Source organism: Thunnus maccoyii, chromosome 11 (genome assembly GCF_910596095.1).
Source record: "Thunnus maccoyii chromosome 11, fThuMac1.1, whole genome shotgun sequence".
In the NCBI taxonomy this organism is placed as follows: Eukaryota; Metazoa; Chordata; class Actinopteri; order Scombriformes; family Scombridae; genus Thunnus; species Thunnus maccoyii.
The window spans coordinates 16,546,436-16,571,123 of NC_056543.1; the positions used below are offsets into that span (position 1 = coordinate 16,546,436).

General features: G+C 39.7%; 2 long non-coding RNA genes across 5 annotated transcripts in view; one reads left to right on the forward strand and one right to left on the reverse strand.

The window, feature by feature from the left end:
* The window catches only part of LOC121906721, a 143,233-nt gene that overhangs the window by 87,430 nt on the left and 31,115 nt on the right, over positions 1-24,688 (forward strand). For 2 of the 4 annotated variants that reach the window (XR_006098724.1, XR_006098725.1), the window contains exons 5-11: positions 546-656; positions 1,355-1,524; positions 2,922-3,046; positions 6,800-6,882; positions 8,697-8,861; positions 9,849-9,993; positions 10,499-10,658. This is a non-coding gene — a long non-coding RNA (uncharacterized LOC121906721). The remainder of the gene's footprint in view (positions 1-545; positions 657-1,354; positions 1,525-2,921; positions 3,047-6,799; positions 6,883-8,696; positions 8,862-9,848; positions 9,994-10,498; positions 10,659-24,688) is intronic. The other 2 variants (XR_006098726.1, XR_006098727.1) reach the window with 2 other exon arrangements.
* Positions 10,955-23,557, reverse strand: LOC121906722. The gene is made up of 3 exons (XR_006098728.1): positions 23,494-23,557; positions 22,151-22,336; positions 10,955-12,984 (listed from the first exon to the last, which is right to left on the reverse strand). It is a non-coding gene; the product is annotated as an uncharacterized LOC121906722 (long non-coding RNA).

Here is a 24,688-nt window from a genome sequence, read left to right on the forward strand (position 1 = left end):
CAGCTTGCACAGACACAAGCCCGGTTTCATCGAACTTGTACACTCATAGCGGGCACGCAGTGGCAGATTTCTTTTTGTACTGGAATTTGCTGCAACTCCATTTCGGCCCCACTAAAGTGTCCTAGAATGGATGATGAGGGAATTGGATAAAGCTTTGCCTAATCTGCAAGGCTTTCTCCTCTAAGCAGCTGGATGGGAGGATTTTTCTCCTCGTGGCTTCAGTTTAGCGCGGTGCACAATCCAAGCTGTGGCGGAAGGAGACAGACCTGGTTCTAGACCAGTACGAGGGGGCCATATTGAGATGGTAATATTGTCTACAACAAAGTGACTTGCACTAGTTGCGTGTCCCTAAGATAAAAGCCCGCAAACATTGGAAAATCAAAGAAAAGATACAATCCACAATCTGAATGCAGCTTAACTGCCACACTAGGCCTGCTGCATGCAGTTTGTTTCAGCAATGGATTACTTACACTGCATTTTTTGCTGTTCTTTTTCCTCTTTTTTTTCCTGTTGATCACCAACTGAGCTGTATCTGCGCATTGCAGGAGGAGGCATGGTATTCCACAAGGAGGTAATGGGAACTGCTGTCACTGCTAGAGGAGGCTTGTTAGCATTTCGTAGCTTTTACTCAATTGGCAAAATACGAGAGAAAACAGGTGAGATTTTCTGGAAATATGTTGCAAAGTAACGCCTAATAGAATTAAGAGGCCTTGGATTATGTTTGTTGACTACAAATCTAGAAAGTAGGCTAATATTACATATGGAGAATACTTTTCAGATACACGATTTCATTCACAGACCATAAATTAGATGAATAAAAAGGAGCTACTCAGGGACTAATTTTAGTTACTTTGCATCCTTTTCCCTGCTGTTCAGCTCCTCTTCTGTCTAACAGATGGCACCTCTGTAATGTGTACATGACTAACAGTTGCAGTGAACTTGAGAATGGCTGTCATTTGTCTTTTTTTTCTTCTTTTGCTTATTTTAGATAATCCTGAGCCATCATCATCTTTACTAACAAGTCTTGCAATTAGTCAACTTTGCTTGTTATCGTGTCTCCGTACAGTGTGTCTGCATGCCACATGCAGATTTTGTGATTAATCTTGAAAGACAATGTTTTGAAATGTTATTGGGAGTGGAATGTAAATAAGCATGTGATGTATTGTTTTTTATTGCTTGATGATGTCTGACAGCTTTGTCACAGAAAATGCATGGCTTCTTTTTTCTGAAATCCATCATAAGGAATATAAAGACATGTGCATAATAATGAAACACATTTATTAATGTGTACTGTCCCCTGGAGTCATATGACAATGAAATGGATGACTGGTTTTCTTTTGCATGGATGCTATAGGCCCGAGTCAAGCATGTGGAGGTAGCTGAACAGGTAAAACGGTCTACATGGATGAGCTTCCATCCAGACGAGCTCAGATAAGCCCTTACAGAGCTCACAGGGGTTTGACAGGTTCATCGATGAAGGAGGAGCCACTGACTCAGGTTATACCCTGGATGCACTCAAAGGGAGTAAGTTGCTTTTGTCCACTGGTTTAAAAAATCCACCTCTAACCCTATCATTTATTTTGGGTCAGTCCCACATATAAGTTCCTGTTGCTGTAAATACTCATTAAAATAGCAAATAATTGTGTATTTAGCACATAAAAATAGTTCCCAACAAATGCAGAATGTTTTAGAACAATTTGCTAAAAACTACAGTTTACTCAGTCTTTTTTTCAAATGAAACTTTATATTTGTGACTTGTTTTTAAAGATTTTAGTCTTCAGTAGGGATGAATGGGTTTAATGGGCTGAGAGCCACAAACAGAGTAGAGAAGTCAGACTAAAGCATTGTTGGTTTTGATCTTTTCAGGGGATTTGTTGACAATAAGAAAAATAGAATAATGTCAGTGTTATCCTTTAAGCTTTAATTGCTTGTATTAATTATGACTAAAAATGTTTTTGTCGTCTTGTGTACAAGGAATGTATTTGGGTTTCATGAGCAAAAAAAAAAAAAAAAAGATAAATCCCAGCTTGTGTTACAGCAGAAGCTCCGTGGTTTTTTTTTTGAGAGGATTTTTTATGGCAGACTGTTCAGCCCCTGCTTGCGACCACAAATGGGCATTCTCCATCCTGATGTTGCATAACCTCCTTGCCATTGTGATGGAGTTTCTTCCAAGCTGCCTCTCTGGGGCTTGATCTATAAGGCGCTTCACATGTCTGCTATGAAGTCTAGAGCAGCAGCATTTTTGGACTTGGAGGATTTCTCCCCTTGATAAGTCTATTGGCTGTAGTCCAACCACCCAAGAAAAAAAAAAAAAGATAACAATTTTGTTATCCTCCAGTGAAGGAGAGCATCCTCTTGTGGTTACCATTACATACCAAATCAATTATCTATGCTGCTAGTTAGAGGCTATGTGTTTTGCCCCTTTATTTACTCGGGTTGTCTAATGGTGGTGTAGAGTGGGTTTTGAAACCCTTTTCTTCTAATCCTCAGTTATTCTTCCTTTCTTCTTTTGAAAACTGGGATTTACAGTCCATCTGGGACAGCAAAGAAGCTTCTATTAGGCAAAGCAAAGAGCGATCTCAGTGTTAAAAAATGCTATGAAAGTCATATGTTTTCCCTCAAATACGTTTATTTAAAATGTGCAGAAGAAAATCAATGTTTTCAAGATGTATTTTCTAAGTTTGGTTCTTTTAACTACGTTTTCAAAACATGCAGTTCCCCTTTTTGTGGTCCATGCTGTCACACTGGTGGAAATGATTGTTGTTTTTAACCAATGGAATATGTATGGCCTCACAATATTGTTCTCGTCATGAATATTACAGTGGAAAGTTGTGCATATGTGAATAGCATCTGATCCATTCTAAAGATTTGGGACAATAAGTATCCAAATGTTGATGTGTTTCCTTGGCTCCCATTGTCAGATCTCAAAACTGCCCCTGTGCAAGGAGACGATTTCTCATCAGGCACTAGCAGCCAGAGCACCAAGCTCATTCACGGAGGAGTCCGATATCTACAGAAAGCCATCATGAAATTGGATTACAAACAGGTAAATGCTTCATTTTTTCTCCGCAGCTGACACTTATCCGCAGAATTCCTGGTCCCTCTGGTCATATTGCTTTATTTACCCTCCCATGTTCATTTTTCATTCAGGGGAAGCCGTGACATGTTTGCCTTGAATGACTGCCTGCCTGAAATTTCCCGAAGTTGTTTTAAAGAATTCTTACAACTTAGCAAACCTCTGTTGTTATCATATTGTGAATTAATTCATGAAATTATCTCTCAGTAATAGGTGGAAGAAAGCCTTATACGTCCCCTTTTGTCTGTGAATTGTTTAAGATGAGTCACCCGGGTTCAAACTGAAATGTCACCATTTTCTGTTACATTTCACAGTAGTTGAGAAATCTCATTATTCTCAGCTTGTGTTTTCTTTAGGATCCTTATTTTTCTATCTGTATGAACATACTAGGGTCCTGGAGGTGAGCAGCAGAAGAGACCAATTAGTGTGATTGCAGGAAATGCAACTGCCTACTCAGCAGTTCGACAGTAAAATGTAGGATGTACTACTTGTCTTGGATGACACAGTGGCTCAGAAATATTTACCTTCAAAATCTATAATATAATTCTATAAGTCTATAAGTCAAAATCACCAGTTACTAACAAAATTATAGGAAAAGATTGGATATCGTAGAAATTAAAAGTTTTGATACCGGCGGGACAATATGAACTGCAATAGGTAATTGCTGTCATTCAAATATACGCACAGATTCAGTTTAATCTAGTGCTCTAAGTATCTAGATAAAGGCTTAAATAAGGCTTAGATAAAGGAATTAAAGTAAGAATTAAAATTAGCACTGAAATTATTAGTCAATTAATTAATTGAAAGAAAAATAATCCAACAATTTTGATAATCAAGTAATAATTTATATCATTTTTTAATGCAAGAGATAACTTAAACATGAATATTTGGTGGCTTTCTTAGTCTTCTTTGATAGTAGATTGAATATCTTTGGGTTCTGGACTGTTGTTTGGGCAGAAAAAGACATTTGTAGACGTCACGCTGGAGTAATCAAGAAAATAATCAACCATTTATTCAATAAAGACAATAATCATTAGTTCAGCCCTGATTCAAATATTTTATTTCTGACAAATGATCCATTATGACTCTCCTCTCTGCCAGTACATGATGGTGAAAGGAGCCCAGATTGCTGCCTATAACCCCCATCTGTCAGCACCCCCTATCCATAATGCTCCAAGTGTACAAGTAAAACTTATATTTTTCTTCATCCCTCTATTTTCTGATCATTTTTCACCTCATGTACCACAAAAAGCAGTAAACCTTTCCCTTGATAAAAGGCGTGGAGTTGGGAAGATGGAGAAGTTCAGCCCAATAGTAGTAAACTTTAAAATTACCTTTGGGCTGAGAGGCCCATTGAAGTGTAAGGTAAAGGAAGAACGGTCCATGGCATCTCTGCACCATCTCGTCTTTGCTCTCTCAGACTTGGGTGAACTCTGGGGCCTTGATTTGATTGGTGCAGCCTTGAATCATAAGCTTTAATTGCACCTGACATTTAAAGCTTCTCTCTGGTATTTAAAGCAGTGTACAGGTGTGGCTCATTACTGAGAAGGGGATTGGAGATTTTCTGATTTCTTTCTCATTGCTGGGCCGTGGCAGCGTCTTAACTCATCATGCTACCTGTCACCATCCCAGAAACCCTCCTTCACTCGCACAAAGCCATATCTGACCCAACTATCGTCAGTCAAACCAGAGTTCAAGCCTATCATATATTAGTGCTGACACCATCATTGAGAGGTAAGCTCCAGGCAGTACTGAATAAAAGAGTGTGACTCTAGTAACATGTGATCCACAGCACATACGGCCAACCCCACAGATGTTGTATTTTTCCTCGTATTGCAAGGTGCTGGTTCTGGTACTCTTCCACGAGACACAAGGTGTGAGCCATTGTTTTATTATGATGCTCAAATCCTCAAAAGATGCCTCATGACATCTTTCCTTTAACAGTATATAGTGTGCTGTGCACATTACTATGCACCACGAAAGACAACGTTAAAAAATTATAGCACTTATCACAGCTGGAGATGCTGGTAGCAGCAATCTGACTGCAAATTGTAGAAATCTAAATGTGTTCTGTTAGCTGGTTGTGTGTGATTGCAAAACTTGTTTTCTTTGTCTTACATGAACAACAAGTGTGAGTAATACTTTTACTATTTTATTTGACTTTTAGACCAAAAGATATTTGTTCTGCAGGGATAAAAGATTTCTCAGAATGCCCCATAACAAATATATACCAGATGTATGGAGCTGAATTTGTATTTGAAGGCATGTGTGTTGTTATTAACTGTAAACTGTAGATTTTAAATACATAATTTAAATGAGAGCAGCACTAAGAGAGCTGATGTCTATATTAGAGTGTGTTTTGTCACCGAGAAGAAAGATAAATAATTAAATGTGAGTTTTTAATTCTTATTTGACAGTAATCTTCAATTCTAGATCATACCTTCCCTGTAAAATATCTTGTGCCTCACTCACATGACTGTGTAATTGCTGTCTATGTGAGCATAAACAAATTAGAAACAACATTTTTTTTAAAAAAAAAACAGAAAATAGCCAGTAGGCATTGCGTTCCAACCGGTCCCAGGATCCATCTTTCTCCAGGCTATATGTGCCTTGTGTTGGCATCAGAAAAACAAAGCATATGTTGATTGTTAGCCAGGGTGTACATAGCATGTCCTGTTCACTCAAGGTCTCCCTTGTAGCTGCAAACTCCCAACTTTGTTTCTCTAGGCTATCTGTCAGACTTCATTTAGCATTTGAGGATATGTGGATTCCCATGTACTGCAAAAAGGCAACGTACTTCTAAGGGAATACGGCTACTATCTGAGCAGTGATCTGTCAACCTTATTCATTTAGCAGAAGTAAGTAGGAGAGGGGGGTATTTTACATGAGCTATTTTTATTTGTTCACTTTTAAAATAGCAGTTTGTCTCTTATACTTCTAGAAACCAGCAACAACTGAAAAAGATATAAAAAGCTCTGCATAGCGTTTTGTAACGTTAATAAAATTATAAATTCTCTAATAATTACTTTAGAAGGGACAAGGGAATAAAAAAAACTAAAAGCATTAGACCATTTACATACATTTAATTTTTCCTCAAGGTGTCTTTTCCACCCCTTTTCCCATACGCAACTGGCTACATTATGGCAGTGACATTTTCTGTCCTGACCTTCTTTACTGGGGATTGGGCTTTGACTGCTTGGGTTCATCTCCTCGGGATTTTCAAGCCATCATGGTCAGATAGCTTCAACGTGTAGACATCCTTTAGCCTTAGAAAACATAGTCTTTGCAAACATATATATAAATTAGTAGGAAATGACTAACAGATTGACAGTCTCTGTACACATAAATGCCACAGACAAATATTCTCATAAAAGGGACCTAATAAACTGAAAATATTCACAAGGAGCAAGCATTTTTTAAATATTCAGTAGTCTTATATGTCTTATAAATAGTAAGATTAATCATTATGACAATTCTGCACCGTATTTAAACTTTTATACTTTTAAGGAAACACGGCCTCTTGTTGTGTGTTTATGTACCATTCAACGGTGCCTTTCTTCTTTTTGCTAGAGGAGTAATTGACAAAAGCATCTGGGATAATAACTCCATCTCCCGCTGTACCTGTAACAATTTAATTGGACAAGTCAGCCCAGCCAAGCATCTCTGGCTCTATGACTGGGAGACATGAAATTCATTGTCATTATTGTCCCTGTCATTTTGCAGCATTTTGTCCAGCCGCAGAGTTCCTCTCACTCCACTGAGTTTTGTACCTCCAGGAGGCTGGAACGAGTGTGAGCCGAGCGGAGGTAGGGACGGGATGGGAGGGAGAGAGGGGAGGGGAGGGAGGGTGGAGGAGGGGGGGGGGGCGGGTTACTTCTGTCCTCCAGGGAGCTTTGATGCTCATTTAGCTCTGCTCTGTCATTCGGCCATTTTGGCTTTTAATTGCTGATGATAATTATCATCATCATTATTGTTATCTTCATCGGGGTGTCAGGTTATTATAGCCGTGCTATGCTGTTCATTCATAAATCCTGTTACTGCGATCTGACTAATTCTTGAATTCCTGACATTTAATGTAGTATTAATGCTCCTGTTCTTTGCCTGGTGCCAATCTGTGACAGGCTCACAACAGAGAGCTGTGAATCACGAGGTCAAAGGTCATTATGAGGCTCAGCAATCACCAAGGATCAGACACTGCCTACTGGTGCTATAGCCCCTCTTGAGCTGGAGCTGGTTGTGTGTGTGTGTTTGTGTGTGTATGCTTGTGCTTATGCTCGTGCAAACACACCACCGGTGGCATGAGTTTGCTAACCACATATAATGGTCACATTCACCCTACAGAGATGAAGAAGTGGATTCCATGGTCTTCCTAATACATCATGGCAGGGTGCATACTCTTGTATGTAATTCATTCTAAAATGTGGCCTTTAAATCTGTTGTTTTCTTGTTTTTTTACTTTTTGCTTTCAATTTATTTATTTATTTCCCGTAGAGGGGGAATGGCTTCCAGCATGCCGTAGCATTAAGGAGAGCCCACCAGCTAGCTAGCCTCAAGTCGCTCAAACGTAAAATAAATCAGGGCACAAAGGACCCTGCTCATTCCTGCAAAGTAGCAACATTTTCCCTCGCCAACAATGAGGACTTGAACTTCCTTGGCAATAACAAATAGAAAGAAAGTCACCCGAGACACCAACATTAAAAGTGATTAATCATCTCTATTCTCTCTTTACTTTTGAACCAAGGGATTGTCCAGCAATAAATCTTCAAAGATGTACATAAGAATCACTTCCTAATGAAACCGGGCTTTGTTCATTTGTCACCTTTTAGACCCTTTCATTTAAATTACAAAACTTGTGACCTTGTGACTCTGAATATAGATCTCTGGTATTTTAGAGCTGAAGAGGGATTAATCCATAAATCTTGATACTAGATTTCTCTGTTCATTAAAAGGATTCTGCCAAGGGATCCTCAGCTACAACAGCAGATCAGCTGTTGTCAAGAGCTGTTTACTGTCATACTGACATATTGAAAAATGTGATTATTAGGACTGGAAGTGATTGTTTTCAGTTATCTTTCAATGTGCTTTTCTTTTTGAAATGTAAAATATCAGTGTTTTATTGTTTTTAATTCCCAGTTAGCTTTGTAAAATGCATAAAAATGGGTGAGCGTGTAGGTAGAAACACGCAAAAACATTGTAATAACTGAGTATCCTCTAAAGGCAGGAATAAAACACTATTGCATGTTACACATAAGGGCAAAAGACAGCACACACTGTCAAACAACAGGTTTTTCAGCTCCTACCTCTGAACTCCTGGTATATTTAAGGCTTTGATGCATCTAATCCTTATCCCCGCATTCCCTGCCTTTTCCCGAGGACCAGTTCCCTTTCCCAGTGCAGGAACGGGGATGGGAGGGGTGGTCGGGGGGGGGGGGGCCCACACTCAGGCCAAAGGGCCACTGTGGCTTTAAATGTGCTCCTTGTGTGGCCAGAGCAGCCATCGCGCTGATGCAAAGTGACAGGGACAGATGTGACATATCGGTTCCGACACACTTCCATACCACCAGTCACAGGCTCGGGGTGACTCACATCCCCCTGCTCTGGTCCTGTCCCCCCGCTGCAGGACAACACAACGATGCTCGAATGAACCTCGCCATCGCCCTCACTGCTGCCAGGTATGGGGCTGCCATAGCCAATTACACTGAAGTGGTGCACCTACTGAAGAGGGCAGACCCACAGACGGGGAAGGAGAGGGTCTGCGGAGTGCACTGCAGGGATGTGATCACAGGTAAATCCAACAAAAGCTGTTTCATTCCTTCCTGCCTCACTCTATTCCCACTCTCTCTAGCCCTCACAACAGGGGCCCTCCCAGCACCTCTTACTCAGTGCTAGTTTGCACATAGTCATTGCACATCTAATGCACGGGCTTTTAATATTTTATAAGCGTTTTATGGTGTAGAGGGCTGCTTCAGATCTTGTAGGGAGGAACATAAGACAGAATTAGCGAACTCCAAATGGCCTTACTTACCTTTTAAATGTCATGCATAGGGCCGGCTTTGGAAGAATAAAGCAGTTAAGGGTAAAAGATGGTATTCTGAAACATTTCATGAATAACCAAGATTTGAGGATCTCTACACATGACCACCCCCTGATGTTTTAAAAGATGGAAGTGTGCTCTTGGAGGAGATGTCTCACTTTAATAATGTGAGAGGAGGGCCTCACATAGAGAGGGCTTAGACTGAACGGATAATAGAAACAGTTTTGTCATCGGTTCTTTTTTCTTTGTCTTTTTTCTATTTTTTTCTTCTTCCTTACAAAAATATGAATTTCAGGCTTGTGACCCTCGTCATTCCATCTCTCCTCGTTCCCTCTCTTAGCAGTGGCGGCATCACATGTCAAATTAGAAAGGGTAGTCCATCATTCATCTTGTTGTCAAAACAGATCATTTGCTATCCTCATGGTATCTTTTGATATGCGTCCCATTATATACTGTAGCTCGTCAACATCAAGCATCACATTAACAAACATTTCCCTTCCACAATCTCAAAAGACTCCCTCAGTCACTGCCACTGAGCTACTCTGTGACACAAAGAGGCAAGAGGGAAATTAGGTATGTCTGTTTCCTATTAATTACAATCCTGGGAAGTCTCCCATGGACACACTCGAGCCACTCTATTACGGAGAGAGGGGGGCGTTCGCTGATAAATTAATAATCCGGCTTGTCACCAGCCACAGATGAATAGCCCCTGGTGATTGATGCTGTTTTCTTTCATAGGGCAGGAATTTGATGTCAGAGCCAAATGTGTTATCAATGCCACGGGACCTTTTACGAACGCGCTGCGGAAAATGGATGATCAGAAGAACCCCGACATCTGTCAGCCCAGTGCTGGGGTGCACATCGTCATCCTGGGCTATTACAGGTAACTAACGGTGGGCCCCTCCGTCTCTGTCACTGTCCCCCTGTATCACCTGCTCCTTAGCGCTGCCGTCTCATCGGTTCATTAGCTAGTGCCAGTAGAGACTCCTCAGCCTCTGGCCACAACAACCAGGCACTGTCTGGCAGCTCTGTTGGTAAGAGTGGCTCAGGGCACATGTTTAGCAGAACGGCTGAGGAGTCTCTTGGCTTGATTTAATAATTTTGTTAACTGTAAGAGATCTCTTGTATATCCTGCATGTAATTTAGCGGTCTATCCAGACTTTTGACTAGAGCCCAGTCTGATCAAACATCATTTCCTCTTGTGGAATTTGCAGCTCTGTTCTGATTGGATTGCTCCCTGCCTCGGCCAGAGCTGGGATTTCTGCTTTCTTGTTGATGCATGTTATTTGTGTTTGCAAGGGAGGAAGGCTACTCCCATGACCCAGCCTTCCCCCTCAGCTATTCCTGTGTTAAATTGAGTCAGGGCCACGTGCATGTGTTTTAAACAGGACGATATGTGCACCCCGGGTTGATGCTAGGGGAGCAGCGGCTGGAATTGAAACCAGCTGAATTAATCTCCTGGAAACAGCGCTGACAGGAGCCTGATTATGGGGTGTCCCTTCAACCAGCCCGGCCCGCTTGTGCCCTCCCCTCTCCAGCAGACCAAAGGTTAATGCAGTCTTCTTGTTTGTTCCCCTCCCTGCCCCTGCACCCTCCCATGCACATAACACACGCACACCTTCAGTCCTGACAACATGGAGCTCCTGGATCCCGTCATGTCATCTTCTTACTGACCTGGGAGAGGATGCTCAAACACACCCACACACAGAGAGCCATTCTTGTGGACATCAACTTCAACCTAACTGAAGTCCACAACTACCTCAGCCAGGACCTAGAGGGTGATATACACGCAAACTTACTGAATCGTGACCTCTACTCTGTTCAGCAGGTGTGTTTGTTTATTGCATATCCTCATCAAATGTAAAAAAAACTATACTGAACTCTAAGTAGATTATGTTTAGATAAACATTAAGTTGTCATATCGCATTCAAGACTCTGTGCCTGCAGAACCAGAACAGCTGTGATGCTAAGGTATAACTAGCACAACAACGTCAACATAACATTTCTCCCAGGGAAAAAAAAAAAAAAAAAGAGTCATCACTGTGCACTTACACTTGCGGCACTGTATGCTGGACGTTTGAATCAGACCTAATTCATAACAGCCATTTATGATAATAAATACACGTCCAACAATCTCAACAACCCCCCCCACCCCCCATCAACCCACCCACCCTCTCTGATTTACAAATAGCTGATGGAGCAAGCAGCTGACAGAAATAAATGAGCTAATCTGATGGCTGTGTAGGACTTCCACCAGATATTAATTCATCAGGAGGCCACAGAGTGCAGACAGATACAAATTCCTGCTTTAATTATGTATGGAAGCTGTGCTAGAAACAGGAGACGCCTCTACTACCAGGACTATTTCTCAGAGCAACTTTATGAACCCCTCTGATTCCATCATTATTTTGTTTTCCTTTAGACATAATACATGTCCCTCCTGTTTTCCCCAAACACTCGAGACAAAATAGATTTTTTCCGGCTTCATAGCAATGCTTTCACATGAGACATTTGATAATGAACAAGTGGAAAAATAACCTTTGCCACATTAAATTATATTGTTTTCGATTTGCAATTTTTATGAGGCCTTCCTGGAGCCTGTTTGATGTGTTTTGTTCCCACTCAGAGCCTCAAATGGCCCTTGCCGACTGGCAGGCTTATCAAAACCCACAGAGGCTTTATTGAATGAGTGACCAGTGGGTATCTAAACAAAATGCAGGGCTATTGATTTTGGAGAAGTGGTCTAATTGTTTCTACTAGACAAGGGCTTGTCCCGATTATTTGATTGATTAGCTAGATACTGGTCTGCCTCCTCATCCTCCTCCCCTGGCCAGTTAATAGCACTGTAATCCCAATACGCTGCTGTATTTCTAATCCATCATCATTATCATGGCTGTACTCAGCACAAGATTAGTCCATGAGGGTTTTTTTTTTTTTTTTTTTTTGCATTCCTCAATATTAGCTCTACCTTCATTATGCTAAAGGAGTAAAATTGAGAAAAAGTAAGCGGACATAATCCATTTAATCTACAGTAAAGCGCACAAGAGAGGACAGTTACAGATAGTTTGATACACACATGAGAGATAAAGAGAGATAAAGGTGGATATAAACAGAGTAAGAGATAAAGAATAAGACAGAGGAAGGGTTGTTGGGAATCTGTCACAGTGCTTCTCCAGTTCAAGCTTCAGACTACTATCTGCCTTCAGGCAGTGTGGCCACGGACGGCAGGGTGACATGTGGCGTATGTCTGGGCGAGACCCTGGTAAAAGTCCTGTAGTCACAAAATGAGCAGTGAGAGCCTGAAGCCTGAGAAAAAAAGAAAAAAGGAAGGGGACGGAGAAAAGCGCAGGGGGGATATAAGTGTGAAGTGATGGAGCGAGAAGCCGTGACTGGCGGAGTCCACGCAGTCTCCGTCCTTGCCTGTGGTAGCGCCTGGGTCGGGGTCTTCACTCATTTGTCTAAGAACGTGGAAGGAAAGGGGATAGGGGGTGTGAAGAAGGGTCATACCAGAGGGGTTTGTCACATTGTGTGGAGGTGACACCTCTGAAGACCTGCTGGCCCCCACAGTGGACAGCCAGTGTCTCCCCCAGTCCTTCCCTGAAGGGAGAAGGGTCTCCATGGCTTCTTACAGTCACACCAGAGTCTCTGCATGTCAAGCAGTAGATCCCTACTCCACTGTACTCAGTTTGACTCCGTACTGGACTATCCACTGACTGGACTGGCATGTTTAAAGACTCTCTTTGTTCAGCTCCTGCAGCCTGGAGTGGACTGTCTTTCTGTTTTCATGGTGAAAACTTTCCACAGCACACAACAGTTCCATTCCCCATCCATGAGTCAGCCGAACAAAGGAGGCATGGTGAGGCTCACTCTGCCTCTGGAATTAAAGAATGAAACACATTTTTTTCACTGAATGTTTCCAGTCCGATCGTTTAGCCCTCATGTCCACAGGAACTCCTCTCCTTTGTTCACTGTGGTAATTTACATTAAAATTCTACAAGCTAGGCTTTATTGTCTTCATTCAACACACTGTACTGACTTGTAAGCATTCAGGAGAAGTGTTAGTTGAACCTTTTCACCCATCAAAATAATCAATTGGACTGTTGAATCTATTGTGCCAGGTCTTCCAAGGTTAATACAACTCAAGAGACGTTGTTTATCATGCATAACTTTCATTTTGAACAACTATAAATGGGCATTGTCTTCATCTATGTGCTTTTTATTGCCCATGTGAGGCCTTCTGCTCCACAGCTACTCAGTTGTCATAAATGTTTAAAAAATGCCCTTTGATAACGAGTTTGTCATTGTTTGATTCAGAAATATCAACCGGCCCATTATAGTGGCAGGTATTTTTTCAATCAATACACAATAGCGCATTAATATTTAATTATTTATATGTCACTACGATATAAGAAAAAGTGGATTGTTGAGAAGCAGCAGCTGGAGCTTGTTTATTTCCCTTCTGTAGCACTTCAGCAATATGCATGTACACACATACACACACACACACACACACACACTTGTTATCTGCAGGATGTGTGTGTCTTTGTACTGTAGGTGTCCACATGTTTATGTTTGCCAATATGCCTGTCCCCGCTGTTTGTCTGAGACAGGAGGAGATGTCTTGGCAGCCTGGAGTGCTTTTTGTCCTCTAGTCATAAAGCCCAACTCCAAGGACACTCTGTCAATCTGCAGGCAGAACAATGTTGACACGTGACAGTGAACTGCTGACCATCCATGATTAGTCCGACTGTTTGTTAATGCATGGCTAAAACTATTGTATTGACTACTTTTGTTTAAAATCTGTTAATATTATCAATTGAAAGCAATTTCAGTAAAATTGCCATGAATGTCAATTCTGAACATTACCTGTATCCTCGGAAAAAATGACTTGACCGACTGACTTGTCGGAGAAAATGAATCCCCACCCCAAAACCATGACATCACTCACAAAAATACTTATTAAACTTCCAGTGCACTGAAATGATTTTGACTGATTCTCTAGGCTGTGACCCATGTACTAAACTGGGGACTTTCAGACACATACAGTGAATATAAACATATGACCTCAAAAAATGACGTGTTATAACAATGATGACTGTCTACATTTGTGTTTCTTTTGGCACTAGTTGTTTCCTTCAGTTTATTTTTGAACAAACTAGTTTCGGGGCAAACGGTGGGAAGTTGTGTAAACCATGGTGACTGGTTGTGTCTTTTGAATGAGAAAGTACACTTTTGTGTATATACTGTAGTATAAGGAATGATGGTAACCATATTCAGATTGCATAACTGCATTAGACACTTTAGACACAAATTATTTATCACTCATTTATATTTACTGTATGTCTATATACATTTTTCAGTATCTTCGATCTCAACCCAGGAGTCCTACACAATTACAAGGTTGCACTAAATCAAACAAAGCCTAATCTGCTGCCTAAAGGAGGGTACCTGCATAACCAATCAAATAAAAAATGTTTTGATCTAATGAAGCTCATAGTCAGACCAGAACAACTTTTCTTGCATCTCAAAATTAAAAATGCAGGCTTGGTGATAGCTGATAGATATCAAAATGGGTTTAAAGAGAAACATATTAACAGATGTGACCCAGCCAAGGTGAATGATACTGATAATTTTTTGGAAAATTTCTTTATGAAAAATATTTAAAACTTTTCAGACTTTTTTTAGACTGCAGTACTGATCTCTCTTAATATGTTCTGATTCAAAGTCAGATAAAGGATGTAACTCATCCTTACAAAACTTTCTGTGTGATGCAGGTGTCGTTTTCTAGGCCATGTTCATTTCTCTTGTAATAGTCAATAAAAGTCTCTAACCTTGTAAATATCTACCACTATTAGTAGGAGGGGCAACACTGTGTATGAGAAACACTTTGCTTATAGGGTACCTATATATAGAGAGAGACTTAAACTGGCATATGCAATAATTGTCAGCAAATTCTCTGGTCAACACATTAATATTGTCCTGGTGTGTGTGTTTGTTTTCTGCTACAGGTTATATTTGTATGAAAATCAAGTCAGCAAAGAAAGTGACAAGGACAGTGTTCCTTTTAGACATGTTAGCGGTGTGGCTCTCTAGCAAAGTCATTCTGTTGGACAGTCCATCACTTTGGTCCAGATTGAAATATCTCAACCACTCTTTGATGGCCATGAAATTTTGTACAGACATTCATGTTCCCCAGAGGATGATTCCTACTGACTCTGGTGATCCCGTGACTTCCTCCTCTAGTGCCACCATGAGGTTGACATTTGTGTTTTTGAGTGAAATGTCTCAACAACTTTTGAATGGATTGACATGAAATTTGGTACACCCATTCATGTCCCCCTTAGGAGGAATTGTAATAGCTTTGGTGATTCCCTGACTTTTCATCTAGCACCATCATCGGGTGAAAATTTAAATTTGTTAAGTACTTTGGTTTATGACCAAATACCAACAAAACTAATGACATTCCCACCAGCCTCAGCTGAACCTTGTGTTTAGTGCTAATTAGCAAATGCTAGCATGCTAACACACTAAACTAAGATGGTGAACATGGTAAACATTATACCTGACTCAAACAACGGTAGCCATGTTCATCATAATAAAGGAACTACGGTGTGGCTCACTTATGTGCTCCTAATAGTTTTTGGACAACAATGGAAGTCTACAGCACAGAGGAATAAGTTATATCAGGCTTTGGACGCACACACAATACTTATTTGTGGGATCAGTTCATTGTTCGTTTTGGTCTTTTTTATTGGATTTGTTGACAATAAGAAAAATATAGAATATCACCAGATATATCCTTTAAGCACTGTAAGCCATGAAGTATTAAAGCAAGAAACATGTTTCTCAATATCCTGCAGTAGATAATGACAAGCCAGATGCCGCAGCAGCCTCAGAAAACTTTCTGCAAGAGGCTAGAGTTGGAAGCTGACAATGGACAGGTGTGTGTCTTGTAACAGTTCGTGCCCAGATAAAATACAATACAAAGATCCAAACACATAACAATGTTTGACAAGTTTCAGAATTAGACCGCAAACTGTCTTAGGTGTTAGTGAGGGAATGAGCCATTGGTGTGTGAGAAGTGAATGGATCTACTTAAGTAGTAACAGAGCTTGCTGTCATCCTGCACTGTGTCTCTGTCCTCCTGACAATTCACACTTATCACCAGGACACTCAATGCCATGTTAGACTTCAAATGAACTGTACAATGACCTGCAAATGACAAGCACAGAGAGTTGCAGCCCCCTGCGACTTTGGTGTGAATGAGTTTTAACCCTTTCTTAGTGAGAAAGAGGGGAAGAAAGCATAATCTATGATCCCAATGTTTCTGGAATGTTTAAAAAGGTCAATATGCTGATATTTTTGACAGCGCTTGACCTTTTGTGAAAAAAGTAACAAAACCATTGGAATTGAAATAACTTCTTTGTTTAGTTCTGGCACATAATGTATCACAGTCAAAGCATGCTGTCTCCCTGCAGCATCTGCCCATGAGTGACTTGACTGTTAATCCGTCGTATTGATCTAATATCAAAAGGTGCTATTTAAATGCAGCATAACTCCCCAGGAGCCATGATCTGTCAGTAGGCTCTGTTTGGAGTCTGGCTGAATAACTAATGCCTGTTTTGTCTGTTGCTATGTCCAGGTGGCCCAACATCTGGCCTCTACCTACAGAGGCAGTGGAAGTGGTCAAGCTCATATAACCCACAAAAAGTAGAGCAGATGTCACAGACATGAGAAGAGTGGAAAATAATAGCAATAAAAAAAATTAAAATCCTGATGCAGTGATTTGTAATGTATAGGAATTACAACTTCAAAAGCACCATCTCCATAGTTTTGCAGCAAGTAACAACCAACGAGTTCTGATCAGACGTCTTCGGGTGATGTAGGGCTGCAGTGCTGTAGCTGTCTAATGTAGACAGGTGCCTGATCATGGAGAGCCCTAAAAGTAGGGAAGTGATGGGAAGCCAATATAAGAGAGACCTATTAGGGGACCTGGTCTAAAGCTTTGAACCAGCATTTAGGACCCTTTGTAAGCGATCCATGGATAAAAAAAAAAAGTCTATTTTTTAGCAATAGCCATTCAGTGTATTTACATTCAGTAATTACCTGTCTATATAGTAGAATTTATTCTTGGTGGCAGAGTCCGCCATTCCTTGGCTGGATTCAAATTACCTATCTGTGCATCAAAAATAGCATCTACAAAACAACAGTCATTTTAGGCCTTTTTTTGACAGCAGATGACTTTTAAATGTTGCAGGAAGTAATGAAACAAGGAGCAGCCACAGTGAGCTGTTAGACAAAGAGTTGCAGGGGCAGGCGTTACATTTCCAACTTCTCAGCAAGGTAGCAAATTCTAAGAAGTTGTTAAAAGCAATGACGGGATAATCTGTGATTAGAAGACTGTATAACTGCTGTGTTTACTTTCAGTCTGACTCAGAGACAAGCATTTGAAATGATTCAGATAGAAATCATGGTTATTTGAAAAGCTGTAGGAAGCTTGTGATATATGTTGTTTTGCGCGAGTCCTCATTTCCCTGAATCTCTATGATGGAGCAACCATAGGTGTTGCCAAATTAACCAGGATTTAAATCCTAAGCATTACATCTCTAACGTGTCATCATTGTCATAGGTTAGGTTTCTGTTTACACTTTGTGGGAAAGTTCCTGGAATTAAATTGCTCTACTCAGGGGGTGGTACAAAATGCAAGTTCCAGCTACTCATGGGGGGTTTCTGACAGTAATGTCAACCATGATTGGTCAAGCAGATGTGTTGTAAGTTTGCATTGTTTTCCACAACTCATTCCATTTATTCGTGTTTAAGTAAGTGGTAAAGAGGCTGTGGGTACTTGGGCTATCAATGTAACAGTACATCTGCAGAGGCAACACGGCATTAATAAAGCAGGATGTTTCTGTGTACCTGTGTTTCAATGCACAAGCAATGTTCTGAATCATAATATGCAACATGTTTGTTTTGATGCCTTTTAATACATTTGTATATAACAGTAGATTGTATGCATAGTGTTGGGGAGTATGCCATTAGTTTAATGTACCTTCTGTGTTCTCCAGTAACATTCAGGTAACAGCACTATATTACTATTGATGTATATCCAAAACATTCTGGTTTGTCAAACACAGTGGAAACGCAAGACAGAACCGAACACCAAAGTTTCACAGGTTCTCAAAAGTTAAGAGAATTGACCTTATGTGGCCCATTTTCTCATTTGTTCCATTTCCAGTTTGTCTTTTTACTCCCCGTTGCTGCTGCTGCTGCTGCTATTGCTACAGTAAATACAAGTCAAAGGACTCATTTGGGAGAACACATTTTTGAGGAGGTCATATGACCTGACACCACCACATCCAAAGCAGATATCGAATTGAAAAAGACAATCTTTGGTGCTAACTAGCTTACAACAAGCTGAGGTAGCTTACTTTGTGGTGCAGCAGCAGCTTGATGTTTCTAAAAAATTGCAAGAGCTTGGACTCAATTTATCTATGATGATCCAGATTATTAAATTATAGACATTATTTGCATTCTTCACAAATGATCACTAAACCAGTTGATATTTGCTCGTTGGTCTGGCAGGTGATTTATCAACATGAATTAAAACTTTTCACCTATATACTGTATGTAGTATATAAGACATATTTTATCAATACTATAATTTTGAATAATCAGCTTGTTACTTTGCACTCTGTTTTGGATGAAGAAACATTCTATTATGATATCATATTCTTATAAACACATATTAAAAATGTGTGTCACCATGACAATTATAACAGTAAAATGACCAGCTGATCCCAGCACAGTGCTGGAGAACTGATCTAAGTAGTACCGCTGTAGAAGAAACTGGTCAGATATTTGATCAAATGCAAATGCAAGGTGATCACAAGTAGCAAAAGTCAATCTACACAACAAGTTAAAAGAGAAAATAACGGCGTCGTAGCACTTGTTGCTGAAATGCATGAGGTCAATAGGAAGCTCCGGGTTAAGGGTCATTAAGTTGCTGCAGTGGAAGAAGTGATTATGCTGTTAAGGAGTATACACAGCCAGTGCAGCAGATGGTGCTGGGCTTCCTGAACATTAAGGCAGCTCAGGGCAAGGAACCCAAAATAAAGTGAGCAGAAGACTCATTTGTTACTGTACTATTTCTAATCTTATTTCAGAATTTAATTATTTTTATTTCATTTTGATCTGGTGTTTCTTCGTTTTATGTCTCAGTAAAGCACTTTGTAACTTGCTTTTGGAAAGGGCTATAGAAATAGTTATTATTACTGGGCCGTATATTCAAAACTGACATATCCAATAGTGAACACAGGCCGAAAATCTACAATTTAGCCTGTCATATTGTTATGTCTTTTGTTAACATCAACACTGTTTATAAAGACTAATGATTGAGTAGACAAATGTATGCACAATGTGAACTATTACTGTATCAAATTAAGCCTGACACCAGCTTGTGCATTACTATCTGTTTATTATGGATGTTTTTGACAGCACTATTCACACTGGCAATAATCCCAGTACACCTCTCCCCAACCAGCTACTTCAATTCCAGCTCTGGTATTCCCGCGCATGCATTAGATTGACCTCACATTAACCGAGATACATTTGATCTTTAAGAGCCATAAATTGGCTTTTGTCATTACCATAGGTTAATTACTGAGATTTGCTCTGTACCGTTGCTACACTGAGATTGCAATAATAAGCGCCACACAAAAGCCATTCACACTGCCTGCGTGAGCACTAAATAGGCATTGTTTTGATCTTTCTATTCCTGTCGGGAGTTTTGTTTGTACTAGTCTATTATTAGCACTCTACCTTGCAGTACTTTTGATACAGTTTGATTCTGCTGAGCTTAGTTGAAACCTTGCCCTTCCTGTCATTCTCTCCTTAATAAGGTGCAGCCCAGATATACGTCTGATTGCTGTCATTGCATTCCTTACAGCACCTTTGTGAGCAGGAAACTACTCTTTGCTTTGGAGGTTTTAAATATGCATTGCAAATGCTATCTCTAGATACACAGATATTTGATTTTCTTTTATTCAAAAGCTGATAAATTCCATTTTGTAAAACAAAAACCTAAAATAATGAGCCCTATAGCAGTTCTAGAAAGACACTCATGGCACCAAAGCAGCAATAATAAATACTTTAACATTAACAATGGATCATATGACAACTTGTACATGCAAGAGGTCGCTTGTAGTGATGAACCCACAGAAAATGATCACCTGACTCTGCAGTTTTCGTTAGCTCTTATTGTGTCTTTTAGCTTATTGTTTTTCAACCTGCATTTCTGTCTTGGTTCATTTGCAGGGATTCAGATATTAAATCTATGCAGGGGGCTATGTTCATGGGGGCCTTGTTACTTCATGTACATGCTGAACATGAAATGCGATCCAGGAAGTCCAGATTGAGTAAACAGATCTGTAAATCTGAAGACTTAGCAGATGCTAAAACACTGCACAGCGGCCAATAATATCACATATAATCACATTTTACAACTCTGTAAAGTTATCACAGCAGCAATTATTTCTTCTTTTGTCGCAACGATCGGGAGATGAACGGTAGAAATACCCTGTTCATGTTACTTTTCTCTAGATCTGTGAGCTGTGTAGTTTTTCTGTTATTTGGCCTATATATTGTTATATTCAGTCAGTTTCTGAGTTTTCCAAAGTGTATCTGCCCACATGTCTTGGGTTTTATTGACCAGTCCCAGAGTGCTAAATATTTTAAAATACTTTAAACTTACTTTCAAATGTCACACATATTAATGTATTTACTGCAAAGTTCTGTAGCCCACCAATAAATAAGTAATTAAGCCTGCAACTAGCTGGAGCAAAAAAGAAAATCTCCAGGGTATTCTAATTTTTGCTAGCCTTGTAGGTAAACAGTGAAGACCAACTGGACAGACAGGCCAGACGAGCAAGTTAACCACAGAAAACCAGAGAAGAAGAAACAGTATACAATTTCTGTTTCCGTGGCGACTTCCTGAAATTTTGTTTATTGCAAGCAGATTACAACAGTTTCAGCGAGAGAAAGATGGCTACGTTTAACTCTAAACCGGCTATCAAAATATACAAGAAAGAGAACAACACTCACATGAAGCTGTTCGCCATTGTTGTTATTGTCGTGTTTCTTCTTCTTTGTCTTTCAATGAAATGTCAGTGAAAAACAATGGAATGCTGCACTACTGCCACCATCTGTTTTGTCATCAATATGACAGTGTTTCTACAAAACTGTTTTACTCGTACAAACTACAATGCTTAGCCGGCATCAGGAGGCCATTTTGGAAAAGCTCTGTATCCAGTGGAGAAAATGCTGTTTTAGTCTTGACAGAGGACCAAAACAGAGAGAAAAAGATGTGTTTACGAATTTAGCTTATTGTGGACATGGTCTAAAAAAGGTGATAATATGTCAGTGTTGTGTTGACAGCTTGTTTCCACTGCCCCCAGCTGGCCAAAAAATCTGTTATTGCAGGTTTAGAAAAAAGGCATCTTTCAAACTGTCATATATTAGCACAAATAAATACTTGTCAAATGAAGTGACCATGAATAGCCTTCCTTCTTCCCTTGAAACCCTGCAGGAGGAGCCGGCAGCAGCCTCATAGCACCAATACAAAATCTACTCTGAGCAGCGAACTGACATCTGTGAGGCTCAGGTTCATGAAAATGTAGTCACAGACACAGACTTTTACTGTTGGTACCATGCTGCCTGTTTTGTGTTTTGGTTTGTGAAAATCTGATGAAATGTTTTAATTCTCTCTTTTTGATTACATGCACACTGCTCTTAAAGTTGCAACATCATCATGGTATGTAGATACAGTATATCCATGTATGTAGCTTCAATACACCCAACTTGCCACTCATTATTATATATCATATATGGACACCTCACATCAGCCGTACACACACTCTGCATGTGTGTGTGTATGTGTACGTGCGTGTATTTGAGAGTAAACATGCTCAGATCTGATTATTACCAGTTGGCGTTGTTTCTCTGGTGTGCCTTTATGAGAAGTGGAGAGGTTTTAGATTTCTCACCTTTAATAGAAGCCCTCTGCTGATGATCCTCTTTTAGCTCAGTAACCATGACACTCAGACATTCAGACTGATTTGTAGGATTTATAACAACACCCCAGATGTTGGCTGGAACAGCACATCCACGTTGCTGTTGATCGTATTCTGTCTCCCCGCTAAACGCTGTTGCCATAGTTCTTTTGGCCAAACCTGAGAAAGTTATAGAAATGAAACAGCACATATTGAAACATACATATTCAAAAAGTTTTAAAGTGTTATTAACCTACTTTAATATTTCCTCCACCTCCGCATTGACATAGTTCAAGATGTACTGCAAGAAAGTCAACTAAAAAGAGTAGCAATAAACTTTGCCACTGACAAAAACTGTTAATGGAATTCACACTGTATGTCTTCGAAAAGTAATTAAAATGTTTGGAGGAGCTTGGGCTGTTCAACCAGCAGTTCATTCATTCAAACTTAGCCGAGTTATAACACAAGTGTTTACTAAGAGGAGATTCAAAATAGTTCCAACAAGTCATAAATTAAAACTAAATATTTAAAAATGTTAAAAAACTAAAATATCAACTAAATATTTACACTTATACTAACTGCCAGGAGGAACTTTTGTTTAAGCTAGCAGAATGAACCAACTGACAAAGCTAATGTTAGATTGCTAATATCTGACCCATTTAGATTGAAGAGTGAAACGGTAACATGGAATATGGTCGTCATATCTGACCTGAAACTTAACATTTCACAGGAAAAAAATTCACAATGTACCCGAAATTAGAAAAATTTATACTAATAAAATTAGACTAAATGACCGAATAATGTTGGTTAGCTTAGCATAAATTGCATTAAACTACTACTCCTTTTAAAACACATTTCTCCAGGTATGCAGATATGAATAAAACAAAGTCATAGCTACATTCACAAAGGATTGGCAGTTAAGTTAATTTTATCTTCTTGCCTGTAAAACTGTTAGTTTTCTTAGTTATGTTAACGCTTGTAATGCTAGCTACAGTGCTACATATGTTTCCTAGCAACCGATTTACATGTTACTTCAGTGTTAACTAGATAAGACATTTTTTAAGTTTGAACTTTGGAATCTGATTTAGTAAATTACTAGTTTGAAACTAGTTAGTAGTCACTAACTTTACACACAATCTTAGAGATGGATTTACGATTAGCTGGCGCAACCCAGGCGTGCTGTATAGTATCGTAGTAACACTGTTTTAAAACATTTTTTAGTGGAAACAATCGGAGCTGTTCCTAAGCCACTGGGGTATGACACATTGGACTATATTTTGGTCCTGTAATTAGTTCAAACCAGTTCACTTCAGCTTGATAAAAAGTGTATAGACTACCTGTAAACAGAGATTCAGCCAGTGACAGGTGCCTCAACATGAATCCCTCCTGCACTACTAATTGAGCTGTGGGTTTGCTGTAGGGGCTTGTGTGGGAGTTTTGTCAACACAATTTCTAAATTAAACACATTTCAGCAACAGCAAACACTGAAGAGACATATTCATAAGAATTTTTCATAATATCTGATATGAAAGGCCTATATTATTCTGCATTAAACCTGCTTGGAAAGATTTGGGGACTTAGAAGATGAAGATTTTGGGACTGAGAAGCACTCAAATGTTAGACAACCAGGCAGCCTCTCATTTCTTTTTTACTTTTCCCACTTATGTTTCTTAAGTGTTTAAACTATAGAGTTAGTTGGATCATTTGACGTTGTCAGAAAGCTGCTCATGATTGGTGTTTTTAGGGTTTATGTGAAAAGCCAATCAGTAGTAGTTGTAAATATCATGAAGCTTACCGCAGTGTGTTTGTTATGGTTGTAAATGAGAGACAAACAAAAGTTCATGGTAATTAGAGGCATTAATGAAGATCAGCACAAACTGACCTTGGTTCCTTTATAGTAGGCAGTGTGACAGGTACCTTAATGAAGAATTTACATGTAGAGGAAAAAATGAAACACCTAAATACAATTATGCTGCACCATTTAGTGTGAAAAAAGTGTGTTTGAAGCTGTCCTCACATCTGCCATTCTGTGCAGATTTGAGGCTCCATGTGTCTCTAAATCCATTGAGACTTCATCGCCACAGCGAGGTCTACTACATCCAACCTAACCCGTCTATTAGCAGCTGTACATCAGTACGTGCTTTTAAAAAATGAATACTAAGAATTCATAGCACACTAACAATTAATTCTGAGAGTTCACATCCGCAAGGAGTAAGCTAACATAGAGGCATAAAATGATAGAAGAAAAGAAAGATAGACAAACAGAAAAAAAAACCTGTAATACATACTGTAATGCTTCTCCAACTTAATCACAAAAGTCCACAATTATCTCAAGGTGGGGAGGGGGGGGGGGGGGCTCAGCCATAAGTATGGCTCTCTACATGAATTACTCTTCTTTAAGATCATAATTATCTATATCTACCACCTTACTCTATCTCCCATTATCTTCCCTTTTAAGAAATCCCATGTTTCCTTAAATGTATCTTATTTCACAGTATGTAATTTTGCCATACATAACGTCATCTCCTTCAT